Raw genomic sequence first — 18,867 nt, forward strand, 5'->3', positions numbered from 1 at the left:
TGAATCTGAATTCTGAATCTGAATTCTGAATCTGAATTCTGAATCTGAATTCTGAATCTGAATTCTGAATCTGAATTCTGAATCTGAATTCTGAATCTGAATTCTGAATCTGAATTCTGAATCTGAATTCTGAATCTGAATTCTGAATCTGAATTCTGAATCTGAATTCTGAATCTGAATTCTGAATCTGAATTCTGAATCTGAATTCTGAATCTGAATTCTGAATCTGAATTCTGAATCTGAATTCTGAATCTGAATTCTGAATCTGAATTATGAATCTGAATTCTGAATCTGAATTCTGAATCTGAATTCTGAATCTGAATTCTGAATCTGAATTCTGAATCTGAATTCTGAATCTGAATTCTGAATCTGAATTCTGAATCTGAATTCTGAATCTGAATTCTCAATCTGAATTCTGAATCTGAATTCTGAATCTGAATTCTGAATCTGAATTCTGAATCTGAATTCTGAATCTGAATTCTGAATCTGAATTCTGAATCTGAATTCTGAATCTGAATTCTGAATCTGAATTCTGAATCTGAATTCTGAATCTGAATTCTGAATCTGAATTCTGAATCTGAATTCTGAATCTGAATTCTGAATCTGAATTCTGAATCTGAATTCTGAATCTGAATTCTGAATCTGAATTCTGAATCTGAATTCTGAATCTGAATTCTGAATCTGAATTCTGAATCTGAATTCTGAATCTGAATTCTGAATCTGAATTCTGAATCTGAATTCTGAATCTGAATTCTGAATCTGAATTCTGAATCTGAATTCTGAATCTGAATTCTGAATCTGAATTCTGAATCTGAATTCTGAATCTGAATTCTGAATCTGAATTCTGAATCTGAATTCTGAATCTGAATTCTGAATCTGAATTCTGAATCTGAATTCTGAATCTGAATTCTGAATCTGAATTCTGAATCTGAATTCTGAATCTGAATTCTGAATCTGAATTCTGAATCTGAATTCTGAATCTGAATTCTGAATCTGAATTCTGAATCTGAATTCTGAATCTGAATTCTGAATCTGAATTCTGAATCTGAATTCTGAATCTGAATTCTGAATCTGAATTCTGAATCTGAATTCTGAATCTGAATTCTGAATCTGAATTCTGAATCTGAATTCTGAATCTGAATTCTGAATCTGAATTCTGAATCTGAATTCTGAATCTGAATTCTGAATTTGAATTCTGATTCTGAATTCTGAATCTGAATTCTGAATCTGAATTTTGAATCTGAATTTTGAATCTGAATTCTGAATCTGAATTCTGAATCTGAATTCTGAATCTGAATTCTGAATCTGAATTCTGAATCTGAATTCTGAATCTGAATTCTGAATCTGAATTCTGAATCTGAATTCTGAATCTGAATTCTGAATCTGAATTCTGAATCTGAATTCTGAATCTGAATTCTGAATCTGAATTCTGAATCTGAATTCTGAATCTGAATTCTGAATCTGAATTCTGAATCTGAATTCTGAATCTGAATTCTGAATTCTGAATCTGAATTCTGAATCTGAATTCTGAATCTGAATTTTGAATCTGAATTCTGAATCTGAATTCTGAATCTGAATTCTGAATCTGAATTCTGAATCTGAATTCTGAATCTGAATTCTGAATCTGAATTCTGAATCTGAATTCTGAATCTGAATTCTGAATCTGAATTCTGAATCTGAATTCTGAATCTGAATTCTGAATCTGAATTCTGAATCTGAATTCTGAATCTGAATTCTGAATCTGAATTCTGAATCTGAATTCTGAATCTGAATTCTGAATCTGAATTCTGAATCTGAATTCTGAATCTGAATTCTGAATCTGAATTCTGAATCTGAATTCTGAATCTGAATTCTGAATCTGAATTCTGAATCTGAATTCTGAATCTGAATTCTGAATCTGAATTCTGAATCTGAATTCTGAATCTGAATTCTGAATCTGAATTCTGAATCTGAATTCTGAATCTGAATTCTGAATCTGAATTCTGAATCTGAATTCTGAATCTGAATTCTGAATCTGAATTCTGAATCTGAATTCTGAATCTGAATTCTGAATCTGAATTCTGAATCTGAATTCTGAATCTGAATTCTGAATCTGAATTCTGAATCTGAATTCTGAATCTGAATTCTGAATCTGAATTCTGAATCTGAATTCTGAATCTGAATTCTGAATCTGAATTATGAATCTGAATTCTGAATCTGAATTCTGAATCTGAATTCTGAATCTGAATTCTGAATCTGAATTATGAATCTGAATTCTGAATCTGAATTCTGAATCTGAATTCTGAATCTGAATTCTGAATCTGAATTCTGAATCTGAATTCTGAATCTGAATTCTGAATCTGAATTCTGAATCTGAATTCTGAATCTGAATTCTGAATCTGAATTCTGAATCTGAATTCTGAATCTGAATTCTGAATCTGAATTCTGAATCTGAATTCTGAATCTGAATTCTGAATCTGAATTCTGAATCTGAATTCTGAATCTGAATTCTGAATCTGAATTCTGAATCTGAATTCTGAATCTGAATTCTGAATCTGAATTCTGAATCTGAATTCTGAATCTGAATTCTGAATCTGAATTCTGAATCTGAATTCTGAATCTGAATTCTGAATCTGAATTCTGAATCTGAATTCTGAATCTGAATTCTGAATCTGAATTCTGAATCTGAATTCTGAATCTGAATTCTGAATCTGAATTCTGAATCTGAATTCTGAATCTGAATTTTGAATTCTGAATCTGAAATCTGAATCTGAATTCTGAATCTGAATTCTGAATCTGAATTCTGAATCTGAATTCTGAATCTGAATTCTGAATCTGAATTCTGAATCTGAATTCTGAATCTGAATTCTGAATCTGAATTCTGAATCTGAATCTAAATTCTTAATCTGAATTCTGAATCTGAATTCTTAATCTTGTAAATCTCATTTTCATTTGCTGGAATATGATTGTTTTGCATCACGTTTTTGTCAACATTAAAATTCCTTTCATCCAAAATTTTTTTTTATGATTTCGGATTTTACAACTTTTAGTAGTATGGTTTTACCCCTAAAAGTATGCAGCACCCTTAATTTCAGAAAAATTGTGAAAAAAAGTTTTCACAAAACAAAATCGTGTTTTCATGCGTAATGATCTTTAAGTCATCGCAAATTTATCAAAAACTGTGAAAATTAGTATTCTTGGAGAAACAATTTCAGAATTGAAAATTGATAAAGGTGGGAAGAAAAGTGAGGAGAATATTTACGGATGATGAAAAGAGCGAAAGAACATTTTTGCAAGGAAAATTTATTAACGTACACCATACTTTACCTCGCCACAACCATCTTCATCAATTTTTAATTCTGATGTTCTTTCTCCATGAATCTAAATTTTTCATCGATATGCCGAAAATAAATTTACAAAAATCTGAATTCTGAATCTAAATTCTGAATCTGAATTCTGAATTCTGGATCTAATTCTGAATCTGAATTCTGAATCTAAATTTTGAATCTGAATTCTGAATCATAATTTGAATGCTGAATCCGAATTCTGAATCTGAATTCCGAATCTGAATTCTGAATCTGAATTCTGAATCTGAATTCTGAATCTGAATTCTGAATCTGAATTCTGAATCTGAATTCTGAATCTGAATTCTGAATCTGAATTCTGATTCTGAATTCTGAATCTGAATTCTGAATCTGAATTCTGAATCTGAATTCTGAATCTGAATTCTGAATCTGAATTCTGAATCTGAATTCTGAATCTGAATTCTGAATCTGAATTCTGAATCTGAATTCTGAATCTGCATTCTGAATCTGAATTCTGAATCTGAATTCTGAATCTGAATTCTGAATCTGAATTCTGAATCTGAATTCTGAATCTGAATTCTGAATCTGAATTCTGAATCTGAATTCTGAATCTGAATTCTGAATCTGAATTCTGAATCTGAATTCTGAATCTGAATTCTGAATCTGAATTCTGAATCTGAATTCTGAATCTGAATTCTGAATCTGAATTCTGAATCTGAATTCTGAATCTGAATTCTGAATCTGAATCTGAATTCTGAATCTGAATTCTGAATCTGAATTCTGAATCTGAATTCTGAATCTGAATTCTGAATCTGAATTCTGAATCTGAATTCTGAATCTGAATTCTGAATCTGAATTCTGAATCTGAATTCTGAATCTGAATTCTGAATCTGAATTCTGAATCTGAATTCTGAATCTGAATTCTGAATCTGAATTCTGAATCTGAATTCTGAATCTGAATTCTGAATCTGAATTCTGAATCTGAATTCTGAATCTGAATTCTGAATTCTGAATCTGAATTCTGAATCTGAATTCTGAATCTGAATTCTGAATCTGAATTCTGAATCTGAATTCTGAATCTGAATTCTGAATCTGAATTCTGAATCTGAATTCTGAATCTGAATTCTGAATCTGAATTCTGAATTCTGAATCTGAATTCTGAATCTGAATTCTGAATTCTGAATCTGAATTCTGAATCTGAATTCTGAATCTGAATTCTGAATCTGAATTCTGAATCTGAATTCTGAATCTGAATTCTGAATCTGAATTCTGAATCTGAATTCTGAATCTGAATTCTGAATCTGAATTCTGAATCTGAATTCTGAATCTGAATTCTGAATCTGAGTTCTGAATCTGAATTCTGAATCTGAATTCTGAATCTGAATTCTGAATCTGAATTCTGAATCTGAATTCTGAATCTGAATTCTGAATCTGAATTCTGAATCTGAATTCTGAATCTGAATTATGAATCTGAATTATGAATCTGAATTCTGAATCTGAATTCTGAATCTGAATTCTGAATCTGAATTCTGAATCTGAATTCTGAATCTGAATTCTGAATCTGAATTCTGAATCTGAATTCTGAATCTGAATTCTGAATCTGAATTCTGAATCTGAATTCTGAATCTGAATTCTGAATCTGAATTCTGAATCTGAATTCTGAATCTGAATTCTGAATCTGAATTCTGAATCTGAATTCTGAATCTGAATTCTGAATCTGAATTCTGAATCTGAATTCTGAATCTGAATTCTGAATCTGAATTCTGAATCTGAATTCTGAATCTGAATTCTGAATCTGAATTCTGAATCTGAATTCTGAATCTGAATTCTGAATCTGAATTCTGAATCTGAATTCTGAATCTGAATTCTGAATCTGAATTCTGAATCTGAATTCTGAATCTGAATTCTGAATCTGAATTCTGAATCTGAATTCTGAATCTTAATTCTGAATTCTGAATCTGAATTCTGAATCTGAATTCTGAATCTGAATTCTGAATCTGAATTCTGAATCTGAATTCTGAATCTGAATTCTGAATCTGAATTCTGAATCTGAATTCTGAATCTGAATTCTGAATCTGAATTCTGAATCTGAATTCTGAATCTGAATTCTGAATCTGAATTCTGAATCTGAATTCTGAATCTGAATTCTGAATCTGAATTTTGAATTCTGAATCTGAAATCTGAATCTGAATTCTGAATCTGAATTCTGAATCTGAATTCTGAATCTGAATTCTGAATCTGAATTCTGAATCTGAATTCTGAATCTGAATTCTGAATCTGAATTCTGAATCTGAATTCTGAATCTGAATTCTGAATCTGAATTCTGAATCTGAATTCTGAATCTGAATCTAAATTCTGAATCTGAATTCTGAATCTGAATTCTTAATCTTGTAAATCTCATTTTCATTTGCTGGAATATGATTGTTTTGCATCACGTTTTTGTCAACATTAAAATTCCTTTCATCCAAAATTTTTTTTATGATTTCGGATTTTACAACTTTTAGTAGTATGGTTTTACCCCTAAAAGTATGCAGCACCCTTAATTTCAGAAAAATTGTGAAAAAAAGTTTTCACAAAACAAAATCGTGTTTTCATGCGTAATGATCTTTAAGTCATCGCAAATTTATCAAAAACTGTGAAAATTAGTATTCTTGGAGAAACAATTTCAGAATTGAAAATTGATAAAGGTGGGAAGAAAAGTGAGGAGAATATTTACGGATGATGAAAAGAGCGAAAGAACATTTTTGCAAGGAAAATTTATTAACGTACACCATACTTTACCTCGCCACAACCATCTTCATCAATTTTTAATTCTGATGTTCTTTCTCCATGAATCTAAATTTTTCATCGATATGCCGAAAATAAATTTACAAAAATCTGAATTCTGAATCTAAATTCTGAATCTGAATTCTGAATTCTGGATCTAATTCTGAATCTGAATTCTGAATCTAAATTTTGAATCTGAATTCTGAATCATAATTTGAATGCTGAATCCGAATTCTGAATCTGAATTCCGAATCTGAATTCTGAATCTGAATTCTGAATCTGAATTCTGAATTCTGAATCTGAATTCTGAATCTGAATTCTGAATCTGAATTCTGAATCTGAATTCTGATTCTGAATTCTGAATCTGAATTCTGAATCTGAATTCTGAATCTGAATTCTGAATCTGAATTCTGAATCTGAATTCTGAATCTGAATTCTGAATCTGAATTCTGAATCTGAATTCTGAATCTGAATTCTGAATCTGAATTCTGAATCTGAATTCTGAATCTGAATTCTGAATCTGAATTCTGAATCTGAATTCTGAATCTGAATTCTGAATCTGAATTCTGAATCTGAATTCTGAATCTGAATTCTGAATCTGAATTCTGAATCGGAATTCTGAATCTGAATCTGAATTCTGAATCTGAATTCTGAATCTGAATTCTGAATCTGAATTCTGAATCTGAATTCTGAATCTGAATTCTGAATCTGAATTCTGAATCTGAATTCTGAATCTGAATTCTGAATCTGAATTCTGAATCTGAATTCTGAATCTGAATTCTGAATCTGAATTCTGAATCTGAATTCTGAATCTGAATTCTGAATCTGAATTCTGAATCTGAATTCTGAATCTGAATTCTGAATCTGAATTCTGAATCTGAATTCTGAATCTGAATTCTGAATCTGAATTCTGAATCTGAATTCTGAATCTGAATTCTGAATTCTGAATCTGAATTCTGAATCTGAATTCTGAATCTGAATTCTGAATTCTGAATCTGAATTCTGAATCTGAATTCTGAATCTGAATTCTGAATCTGAATTCTGAATCTGAATTCTGAATCTGAATTCTGAATCTGAATTCTGAATCTGAATTCTGAATCTGAATTCTGAATCTGAATTCTGAATCTGAATTCTGAATCTGAATTCTGAATCTGAATTCTGAATCTGAATTCTGAATCTGAATTCTGAATCTGAATTCTGAATCTGAATTCTGAATCTGAATTCTGAATCTGAATTCTGAATCTGAATTCTGAATCTGAATTCTGAATCTGAATTCTGAATCTGAATTCTGAATCTGAATTCTGAATCTGAATTCTGAATCTGAATTCTGAATCTGAATTCTGAATCTGAATTCTGAATCTGAATTCTGAATCTGAATTCTGAATCTGAATTCTGAATCTGAATTCTGAATCTGAATTCTGAATCTGAATTCTGAATCTGAATTCTGAATCTGAATTCTGAATCTGAATTCTGAATCTGAATTCTGAATCTGAATTCTGAATCTGAATTCTGAATCTGAATTCTGAATCTGAATTCTGAATCTGAATTCTGAATCTGAATTCTGAATCTGAATTCTGAATCTGAATTCTGAATCTGAATTCTGAATCTGAATTCTGAATCTGAATTCTGAATCTGAATTCTGAATCTGAATTCTGAATCTGAATTCTGAATCTGAATTCTGAATCTGAATTCTGAATCTGAATTCTGAATCTGAATTCTGAATCTGAATTCTGAATCTGAATTCTGAATCTGAATTCTGAATCTGAATTCTGAATCTGAATTCTGAATCTGAATTCTGAATCTGAATTCTGAATCTGAATTCTGAATCTGAATTCTGAATCTGAATTCTGAATCTGAATTCTGAATCTGAATTCTGAATCTGAATTCTGAATCTGAATTCTGAATCTGAATTCTGAATCTGAATTCTGAATCTGAATTCTGAATCTGAATTCTGAATCTGAATTCTGAATCTGAATTCTGAATCTGAATTCTGAATCTGAATTCTGAATCTGAATTCTGAATCTGAATTCTGAATCTGAATTCTGAATCTGAATTCTGAATCTGAATTCTGAATCTGAATTCTGAATCTGAATTCTGAATCTGAATTCTGAATCTGAATTCTGAATCTGAATTCTGAATCTGAATTCTGAATCTGAATTCTGAATCTGAATTCTGAATCTGAATTCTGAATCTGAATTCTGAATCTGAATTCTGAATCTGAATTCTGAATCTGAATTCTGAATCTGAATTCTGAATCTGAATTCTGAATCTGAATTCTGAATCTGAATTCTGAATCTGAATTCTGAATCTGAATTCTGAATCTGAATTCTGAATCTGAATTCTGAATCTGAATTCTGAATCTGAATTCTGAATCTGAATTCTGAATCTGAATTCTGAATCTGAATTCTGAATCTGAATTCTGAATCTGAATTCTGAATCTGAATTCTGAATCTGAATTCTGAATCTGAATTCTGAATCTGAATTCTGAATCTGAATTCTGAATCTGAATTCTGAATCTGAATTCTGAATCTGAATTCTGAATCTGAATTCTGAATCTGAATTCTGAATCTGAATTTTGAATTCTGAATCTGAAATCTGAATCTGAATCTGAATTCTGAATCTGAATTCTGAATCTGAATTCTGAATCTGAATTCTGAATCTGAATTCTGAATCTGAATTCTGAATCTGAATCTAAATTCTGAATCTGAATTCTGAATCTGAATTCTTAATCTTGTAAATCTCATTTTCATTTGCTGGAATATGATTGTTTTGCATCACGTTTTTGTCAACATTAAAATTCCTTTCATCCAAAATTTTTTTTTATGATTTCGGATTTTACAACTTTTAGTAGTATGGTTTTACCCCTAAAAGTATGCAGCACCCTTAATTTCAGAAAAATTGTGAAAAAAAGTTTTCACAAAACAAAATCGTGTTTTCATGCGTAATGATCTTTAAGTCATCGCAAATTTATCAAAAACTGTGAAAATTAGTATTCTTGGAGAAACAATTTCAGAATCGAAAATTGATAAAGGTGGGAAGAAAAGTGAGGAGAATATTTACGGATGATGAAAAGAGCGAAAGAACATTTTTGCAAGGAAAATTTATTAACGTACACCATACTTTACCTCGCCACAACCATCTTCATCAATTTTTAATTCTGATGTTCTTTCTCCATGAATCTAAATTTTTCATCGATATGCCGAAAATAAATTTACAAAAATCTGAATTCTGAATCTAAATTCTGAATCTGAATTCTGAATTCTGGATCTAATTCTGAATCTGAATTCTGAATCTAAATTTTGAATCTGAATTCTGAATCATAATTTGAATGCTGAATCCGAATTCTGAATCTGAATTCCGAATCTGAATTCTGAATCTGAATTCTGAATCTGAATTCTGAATCTGAATTCTGAATCTGAATTCTGAATCTGAATTCTGAATCTGAATTCTGAATCTGAATTCTGATTCTGAATTCTGAATCTGAATTCTGAATCTGAATTCTGAATCTGAATTCTGAATCTGAATTCTGAATCTGAATTCTGAATCTGAATTCTGAATCTGAATTCTGAATCTGAATTCTGAATCTGAATTCTGAATCTGAATTCTGAATCTGAATTCTGAATCTGAATTCTGAATCTGAATTCTGAATCTGAATTCTGAATCTGAATTCTGAATCTGAATTCTGAATCTGAATTCTGAATCTGAATTCTGAATCTGAATTCTGAATCTGAATTCTGAATCTGAATTCTGAATCTGAACTCTGAATCTGAATTCTGAATCTGAATTCTGAATCTGAATTCTGAATCTGAATTCTGAATCTGAATCTGAATTCTGAATCTGAATTCTGAATCTGAATTCTGAATCTGAATTCTGAATCTGAATTCTGAATCTGAATTCTGAATCTGAATTCTGAATCTGAATTCTGAATCTGAATTCTGAATCTGAATTCTGAATCTGAATTCTGAATCTGAATTCTGAATCTGAATTCTGAATCTGAATTCTGAATCTGAATTCTGAATCTGAATTCTGAATCTGAATTCTGAATCTGAATTCTGAATCTGAATTCTGAATCTGAATTCTGAATTCTGAATCTGAATTCTGAATCTGAATTCTGAATTCTGAATCTGAATTCTGAATCTGAATTCTGAATCTGAATTCGGAATCTGAATTCTGAATCTGAATTCTGAATCTGAATTCTGAATCTGAATTCTGAATCTGAATTCTGAATCTGAATTCTGAATCTGAATTCTGAATCTGAATTCTGAATCTGAATTCTGAATCTGAATTTTGAATCTGAATTCTGAATCTGAATTCTGAATCTGAATTCTGAATCTGAATTCTGAATCTGAATTCTGAATCTGAATTCTGAATCTGAATTCTGAATCTGAATTCTGAATCTGAATTCTGAATCTGCATTTTGAATTCTGAATCTGAATTCTGAATCTGAATTCTGAATCTGAATTCTGAATCTGAATTCTGAATCTGAATTCTGAATCTGAATTCTGAATCTGAATTCTGAATCTGAATTCTGAATCTGAATTCTGAATCTGAATTCTGAATCTGAATTCTGAATCTGAATTCTGAATCTGAATTCTGAATCTGAATTCTGAATCTGAATTCTGAATCTGAATTCTGAATCTGAATTCTGAATCTGAATCTAAATTCTGAATCTGAATTCTGAATCTGAATTCTGAATCTTGTAAATCTCATTTTCATTTGCTGGAATATGATTGTTTTGCATCACGCGTTTGTCAACATTAAAATTCCTTTCATCCAAAATTTTTTTTTATGATTTCGGATTTTACAACTTTTAGTAGTATGGTTTTACCCCTAAAAGTATGCAGCACCCTTAATTTCAGAAAAATTGTGAAAAAAAGTTTTCACAAAACAAAATCGTGTTTTCATGCGTAATGATCTTTAAGTCATCGCAAATTTATCAAAAACTGTGAAAATTAGTATTTTTGGAGAAACAATTTCAGAATCGAAAATTGATAAAGGTGGGAAGAAAAGTGAGGAGAATATTTACGGATGATGAAAAGAGCGAAAGAACATTTTTGCAAGGAAAATTTATTAACGTACACCATACTTTACCTCGCCACATCCATCTTCATCAATTTTTAATTCTGATGTTCTTTCTCCATGAATCTAAATTTTTCATCGATATGCCGAAAATAAATTTACAAAAATCTGAATTCTGAATCTAAATTCTGAATCTGAATTCTGAATTCTGGATCTAATTCTGAATCTGAATTCTGAATCTAAATTTTGAATCTGAATTCTGAATCATAATTTGAATGCTGAATCCGAATTCTGAATCTGAATTCCGAATCTGAATTCTGAATCTGAATTCTGAATCTGAATTCTGAATCTGAATTCTGATTTTGAATTCTGAATCTGAATTCTGAATCTGAATTCTGAATCTGAATTCTGAATCTGAATTCTGAATCTGAATTCTGAATCTGAATTCTGAATCTGAATTCTGAATCTGAATTCTGAATCTGAATTCTGAATCTGAATTCTGAATCTGAATTCTGAATCTGAATTCTGAATCTGAATTCTGAATCTGAATTCTGAATCTGAATTCTGAATCTGAATTCTGAATCTGAATTCTGAATCTGAATTCTGAATCTGAATTCTGAATCTGAATTCTGAATCTGAATTCTGAATCTGAATTCTGAATCTGAATTCTGAATCTGAATTCTGAATCTGAATTCTGAATCTGAATTCTGAATCTGAATTCTGAATCTGAATTCTGAATCTGAATTCTGAATCTGAATTCTGAATCTGAATTCTGAATCTGAATTCTGAATCTGAATTCTGAATCTGAATTCTGAATCTGAATTCTGAATCTGAATTCTGAATCTGAATTCTGAATCTGAATTCTGAATCTGAATTCTGAATCTGAATTCTGAATCTGAATTCTGAATCTGAATTCTGAATCTGAATTCTGAATCTGAATTCTGAATCTGAATTCTGAATCTGAATTCTGAATCTGAATTCTGAATCTGAATTCTGAATCTGAATTCTGAATCTGAATTCTGAATCTGAATTCTGAATCTGAATTCTATATCTGAATTCTGAATCTGAATTCTGAATCTGAATTCTGAATCTGAATTCTGAATCTGAATTCTGAATCTGAATTCTGAATCTGAATTCTGAATCTGAATTCTGAATCTGGATTCTGAATCTGAATTCTGAATTCTGAATCTGAATTCTGAATCTGAATTCTGAATCTGAATTCTGAATCTGAATTCTGAATCTGAATTCTGAATCTGAATTCTGAATCTGAATTCTGAATCTGAATTCTGAATCTGAATTCTGAATCTGAATTCTGAATCTGAATTCTGAATCTGAATCTGAATTCTGAATCTGAATCAGAATTCAGATTCAGAATTCAGATTCTGAATTCTGAATTCTGAATCTGAATTCTGAATCTGAATTCTGAATCTGAATTCTGAATCTGAATTCTGAATCTGAATTCTGAATCTGAATCTAAATTCTGAATCTGAATTCTGAATCTGAATTCTGAATCTTGTAAATCTCATTTTCATTTGCTGGAATATGATTGTTTTGCATCACGCGTTTGTCAACATGAATTCTGAATCTGAATTCTGAATCTGAATTCTGAATCTGAATTCTGAATCTGAATTCTATATCTGAATTCTGAATCTGAATTCTGAATCTGAATTCTGAATCTGAATTCTGAATCTGAATTCTGAATCTGAAGTCTGAATCTGAATTCTGAATCTGAATTCTGAATCTGAATTCTGAATCTGAATTCTGAATCTGAATTCTGAATCTGAATTCTGAATCTGAATTCTGAATCTGAATTCTGAATCTGAATTCTGAATCTGAATTCTGAATCTGAATTCTGAATCTGAATTCTGAATCTGGATTCTGAATCTGAATTCTGAATTCTGAATCTGAATTCTGAATCTGAATTCTGAATCTGAATTCTGAATCTGAATTCTGAATCTGAATTCTGAATCTGAATTCTGAATCTGAATTCTGAATCTGAATTCTGAATCTGAATTCTGAATCTGAATCTGAATTCTGAATCTGAATCTGAATTCTGAATCTGAATTCTGAATCTGAATTCTGAATCTGAATTCTGAATCTGAATTCTGAATCTGAATTCTGAATCTGAATTCTGAATCTGAATTCTGAATCTGAATACTGAATCTGAATTCTGAATCTGAATTCAGATTCAGAATTCAAATTCAGAGTTCAGATTCAGAATTCAGATTGAGAATTCAGATTTAGAATTCTGATTAAGCATTCGGATTAAAGATCAACCTGGAATTTGAAATTGGAACTTGTATTCAAATATTAGACTAAGTGTTGTAACTCAAAATTCAAACTTTAGAATCAGAATAAGATTTCAGATTTAGTTTCCAGAATGAGATTAATCATTTAATAGTCATATTACTTTCCCCTTCTTTTGTGGGAATTTTTTCTTCTATGCATGGTTGAGCTCTAAAAAAGGTATCATGCTAGGCCACGTGTCACGGTTATCCATCAATATTGTAGTTAGTTTTACTTATTCAGTAAAAAAAAAAGCATAAAAAAACAGTAAGATTCGAAACGTGACCAGCAATGTGAAAGTTCTGGTTGCTACCACGGCACCATTTCAGCGTATTATAAGTCTTGGAAATTCAACTGTTTAAATATCATTCTTTCCATACATAAAATGAACTCCTTACATACCAGTTCGCTTTTCCCCAAAAAACGTACTATGCATCATTTTTGCCTTTCTAACAGAAAGGTTTGGTTATCGGTCGATTTGAGAGATCATTAATTATGGGTCTTAGACATACCTTTGTAGGTACCTATCGACTCAGCTCGACGAGTTCTGTTGATGTCCGTAGATTTGTGTGTTCCATTTTAAAAATGTCTAGAACGTTTTTGCGAAACTGGGCTGCACAATTAAAATGATTTTAGTCTCAAAAGAATGCATTTTTTTTCCTACACAACCGTTTCAAAAACGAAAAAAAAACAAAATAGTTGAAACCGTTTTCTTTAGCAAATTCATATCATACTTTGTTTATTTCAGGAATACGGATAGGATTAAAAAAAGAACCTTTCTGGTGGAATTCCGAAACTGGAGAGAGATTTTATTTCGTAATCATTTTACATTTAAACTTTTCCCGCTAATTTGAACAACAGAAACAGAAACAATGGAAACAAATAACTAAATTATAGCATTGGTTGAATGGTTCAGATGGATAGTCTAGTTACAGGCGTTTAATTATGATGTCAGGGTGACCAACAGTGATGAGATCAATCATACTTATTAAGGCATAAAAAAAAGTTGCTAGTGCCGCCTCGAAGCAGCAGCACCAACAATCATTTTAAAATTGGAGATAATCAAAATAAAAAAATTAAAATTTATTTGACTCGGGGATAGAACCAAAAACCTTTATATCCCAAGTCGCAAGCGCTATCCAATCAGCTATCGGCACGCTTGACTGAAAGCGGTTCAAACTCAAATAAGTGAAAGGCATTACTAAGACGCACCGTGGTCTGGGCAGTTTCTCAGTCTGCTGGGGCAAATACGGCAACAGTGTTTACATCTTACACTTCTTGCTTTTCAATGCAGCAAATGGCGGATGGGCGTTTCCTTCAGAGTCAGCCATGACTATAGACACTATAATTTCATATATGAAATTATAGTGTCTATAGCCATGCCGGCTGTCAACAAAATGCAGAGCCGTACAGAAAAGTGCGTTGGGGGGGAATTGATATGAAGATTTTATGACTCTCGTTTTTTTTACCCGTGTTGAAGAATGAATTTATTTTTTTTTTCATTTCTACATACTCATACATAATTTAGATTCAATTTCAGATGCAGAATTCAGATTCAGTTTTCAAATTCAGTATACAGGTTTAGGAATCAGAATTCAGGATTCAGAATTCAGATTTCAAAATTCAGATTCAGAACTCATATTCAGATTCAGAATTCAGATTCAGAATTTAGATTCAGAATTCAGATTCAGAATTCAGATTCAGAATTCAGATTCAGAATTCAGATTCAGAATTCAGATTCAGAATTCAGATTCAGAATTCAGATTCAGAATTCAGATTCAGAATTCAGATTCAGAATTCAGATTCAGAATTCAGATTCAGAATTCAGATTCAGAATTCAGATTCAGAATTCAGATTCAGAATTCAGATTCAGAATTCAGATTCAGAATTCAGATTCAGAATTCAGATTCAGAATTCAGATTCAGAATTCAGATTCAGAATTCAGATTCAGAATTCAGATTCAGAATTCAGATTCAGAATTCAGATTCAGATTCAGAATTCAGATTCAGATTCAGAATTCAGATTCAGAATTCAGATTCAGAATTCAGATTCAGAATTCAGATTCAGAATTCAGATTCAGAATTCAGATTCAGAATTCAGAATTCAGATTCAGAATCCAGATTCAGAATTCAGATTCAGAATTCAGATTCAGAATTCAGATTCAGAATTCAGATTCAGAATTCAGATTCAGAATTCAGATTCAGAATTCAGATTCAGAATTCAGATTCAGAATTCAGATTCAGAATTCAGATTCAGAATTCAGATTCAGAATTCAGATTCAGACTTCAGATTCAGAATTCAGATTCAGAATTCAGATTCAGAATTCAGATTCAGAATTCAGATTCAGAATTCAGATATAGAATTCAGATTCAGAATTCAGATTCAGAATTCAGATTCAGAATTCAGATTCAGAATTCATGTTGACAAACGCGTGATGCAAAACAATCATATTCCAGCAAATGAAAATGAGATTTACAAGATTCAGAATTCAGATTCAGAATTCAGATTCAGAATTTAGATTCAGATTCAGAATTCAGATTCAGAATTTAGATTCAGAATTCAGATTCAGAATTCAGATTCAGAATTCAGAATTCAGAATCTGAATTCTGAATCTGAATTCTGATTCAGATACAGAATTCAGATTCAGATTCAGAATTCAGATTCAGAATTCAGATTCAGAATTCAGATTCAGAATTCAGATTCAGAATTCAGATTCAGAATTCAGATTCAGAATTCAGATTCAGAATTCAGATTCAGAATTCAGATTCAGAATTCAGAATTCAGATTCAGAATCCAGATTCAGAATTCAGATTCAGAATTCAGATTCAGAATTCAGATTCAGAATTCAGATTCAGAATTCAGATTCAGAATTCAGATTCAGAATTCAGATTCAGAATTCAGATATAGAATTCAGATTCAGAATTCAGATTCAGAATTCAGATTCAGAATTCAGATTCAGAATTCAGATTCAGAATTCAGATTCAGAATTCAGATTCAGAATTCAGATTCAGAATTCAGATTCAGAATTCAGATTCAGAATTCAGATTCAGAATTCAGATTCAGAATTCAGATTCAGAATTCAGATTCAGAATTCAGATTCAGAATTCAGATTCAGAATTCAGATTCAGAATTCAGATTCAGAATTCAGATTCAGAATTCAGATTCAGAATTCAGATTCAGAATTCAGATTCAGAATTCACTGTTTTTTTATGCTTTTTTTTTTACTGAATAAGTAAAACTAACTACAATATTGATGGATAACCGTGACACGTGGCCTAGCATGATACCTTTTTTAGAGCTCAACCATGCATAGAAGAAAAAATTCCCACAAAAGAAGGGGAAAGTAATATGACTATTAAATGATTAATCTCATTCTGGAAACTAAATCTGAAATCTTATTCTGATTCTAAAGTTTGAATTTTGAGTTACAACACTTAGTCTAATATTTGAATACAAGTTCCAATTTCAAATTCCAGGTTGATCTTTAATCCGAATGCTTAATCAGAATTCTAAATCTGAATTCTCAATCTGAATTCTGAATCTGAACTCTGAATTTGAATTCTGAATCTGAATTCTGAATCTGAATTCTGAATCTGAATTCTGAATCTGAATTCTGAATCTGAATTCTGAATCTGAATTCTGAATCTGAATTCTGAATCTGAATTCTGAATCTGAATTCTGAATCTGAATTCTGAATCTGAATTCTGAATCTGAATTCTGAATCTGAATTCTGAATCTGAATTCTGAATCTGAATTCTGAATCTGAATTCTGAATCTGAATTCTGAATCTGAATTCTGAATCTGAATTCTGAATCTGAATTCTGAATCTGAATTCTGAATCTGAATTCTGAATCTGAATTCTGAATCTGAATTCTGAATCTGAATTCTGAATCTGAATTCTGAATCTGAATTCTGAATCTGAATTCTGAATCTGAATTCTGAATCTGAATCTGAATTCTGAACCTGAATTCTGAATCTGAATTCTGAATCTGAATTCTGAATCTGAATTCTGAATTCTGAATCTGAATTCTGAATCTGAATTCTGAATCTGAATTCTGAATCTGAATTCTGAATCTGAATTCTGAATTCTGAATCTGAATTCTGAATCTGAATTCTGAATCTGAATTCTGAATCTGAATTCTGAATCTGAATTCTGAATCTGAATTCTGAATCTGAATTCTGAATCTGAATTCTGAATCTGAATTCTGAATCTGAATTCTGAATCTGAATTCTGAATCTGAATTCTGAATCTGAATTCTGAATCTGAATTCTGAATCTGAATTCTGAATCTGAATTCTGAATCTGAATTCTGAATCTGAATTCTGAATCTGAATTCTGAATCTGAATTCTGAATCTGAATTCTGAATCTGAATTCTGAATCTGAATTCTGAATCTGAATTCTGAATCTGAATTCTGAATCTGAATTCTGAATCTGAATTCTGAATCTGAATTCTGAATCTGAATCTGAATTCTGAATCTGAATTCTGAATCTGAATTCTGAATCTGAATTCTGAATCTGAATTCTGAATCTGAATTCTGAATTCTGAATCTGAATTCTGAATCTGAATTCTGAATCTGAATTCTGAATCTGAATTCTGAATCTGAATTCTGAATCTGAATTCTGAATCTGAATTCTGAATCTGAATTCTGAATCTGAATTCTGAATCTGAATTCTGAATCTGAATTCTGAATCTGAATTCTGAATCTGAATTCTGAATCTGAATTCTGAATCTGAATTCTGAATCTGAATTCTGAATCTGAATTCTGAATCTGAATTTTGAATTCCGAATCTGAATTCTGAATCTGAATTCTGAATCTGAATTCTGAATCTGAATTCTGAATCTGAATTCTGAATCTGAATTCTGAATCTGAATTCTGAATCTGAATTCTGAATCTGAATTCTGAATCTGAATTCTGAATCTGAATTCTGAATCTGAATTCTGAATCTGAATTCTGAATCTGAATTCTGAATCTGAATTCTGAATCTGAATTCTGAATCTGAATTCTGAATCTGAATTCTGAATCTGAATTCTGAATCTGAATTCTGAATCTGAATTCTGAATCTGAATTCTGAATCTGAATTCTGAATCTGAATTCTGAATCTGAATTCTGAATCTGAATTCTGAATCTGAATTCTGAATCTGAATTCTGAATCTGAATTCTGAATCTGAATTCTGAATCTGAATTCTGAATCTGAATTCTGAATCTGAATTCTGAATCTGAATTCTGAATCTGAATTCTGAATCTGAATTCTGAATCTGAATCTAAATTCTGAATCTGAATTCTGAATCTGAATTCTTAATCTTGTAAATCTCATTTTCATTTGCTGGAATATGATTGTTTTGCATCACGCGTTTGTCAACATTAAAATTCCTTTCATCCAAAATTTTTTTTTATGATTTCGGATTTTACAACTTTTAGTAGTATGGTTTTACCCCTAAAAGTATGCAGCACCCTTAATTTCAGAAAAATAGTGAAAAAAAGTTTTCACAAAACAAAATCGTGTTTTCAT

The sequence above is a fragment of the Uranotaenia lowii genome, chromosome 2 (genome assembly GCF_029784155.1).
Source record: "Uranotaenia lowii strain MFRU-FL chromosome 2, ASM2978415v1, whole genome shotgun sequence".
NCBI lineage: Eukaryota > Metazoa > Arthropoda > Insecta > Diptera > Culicidae > Uranotaenia > Uranotaenia lowii.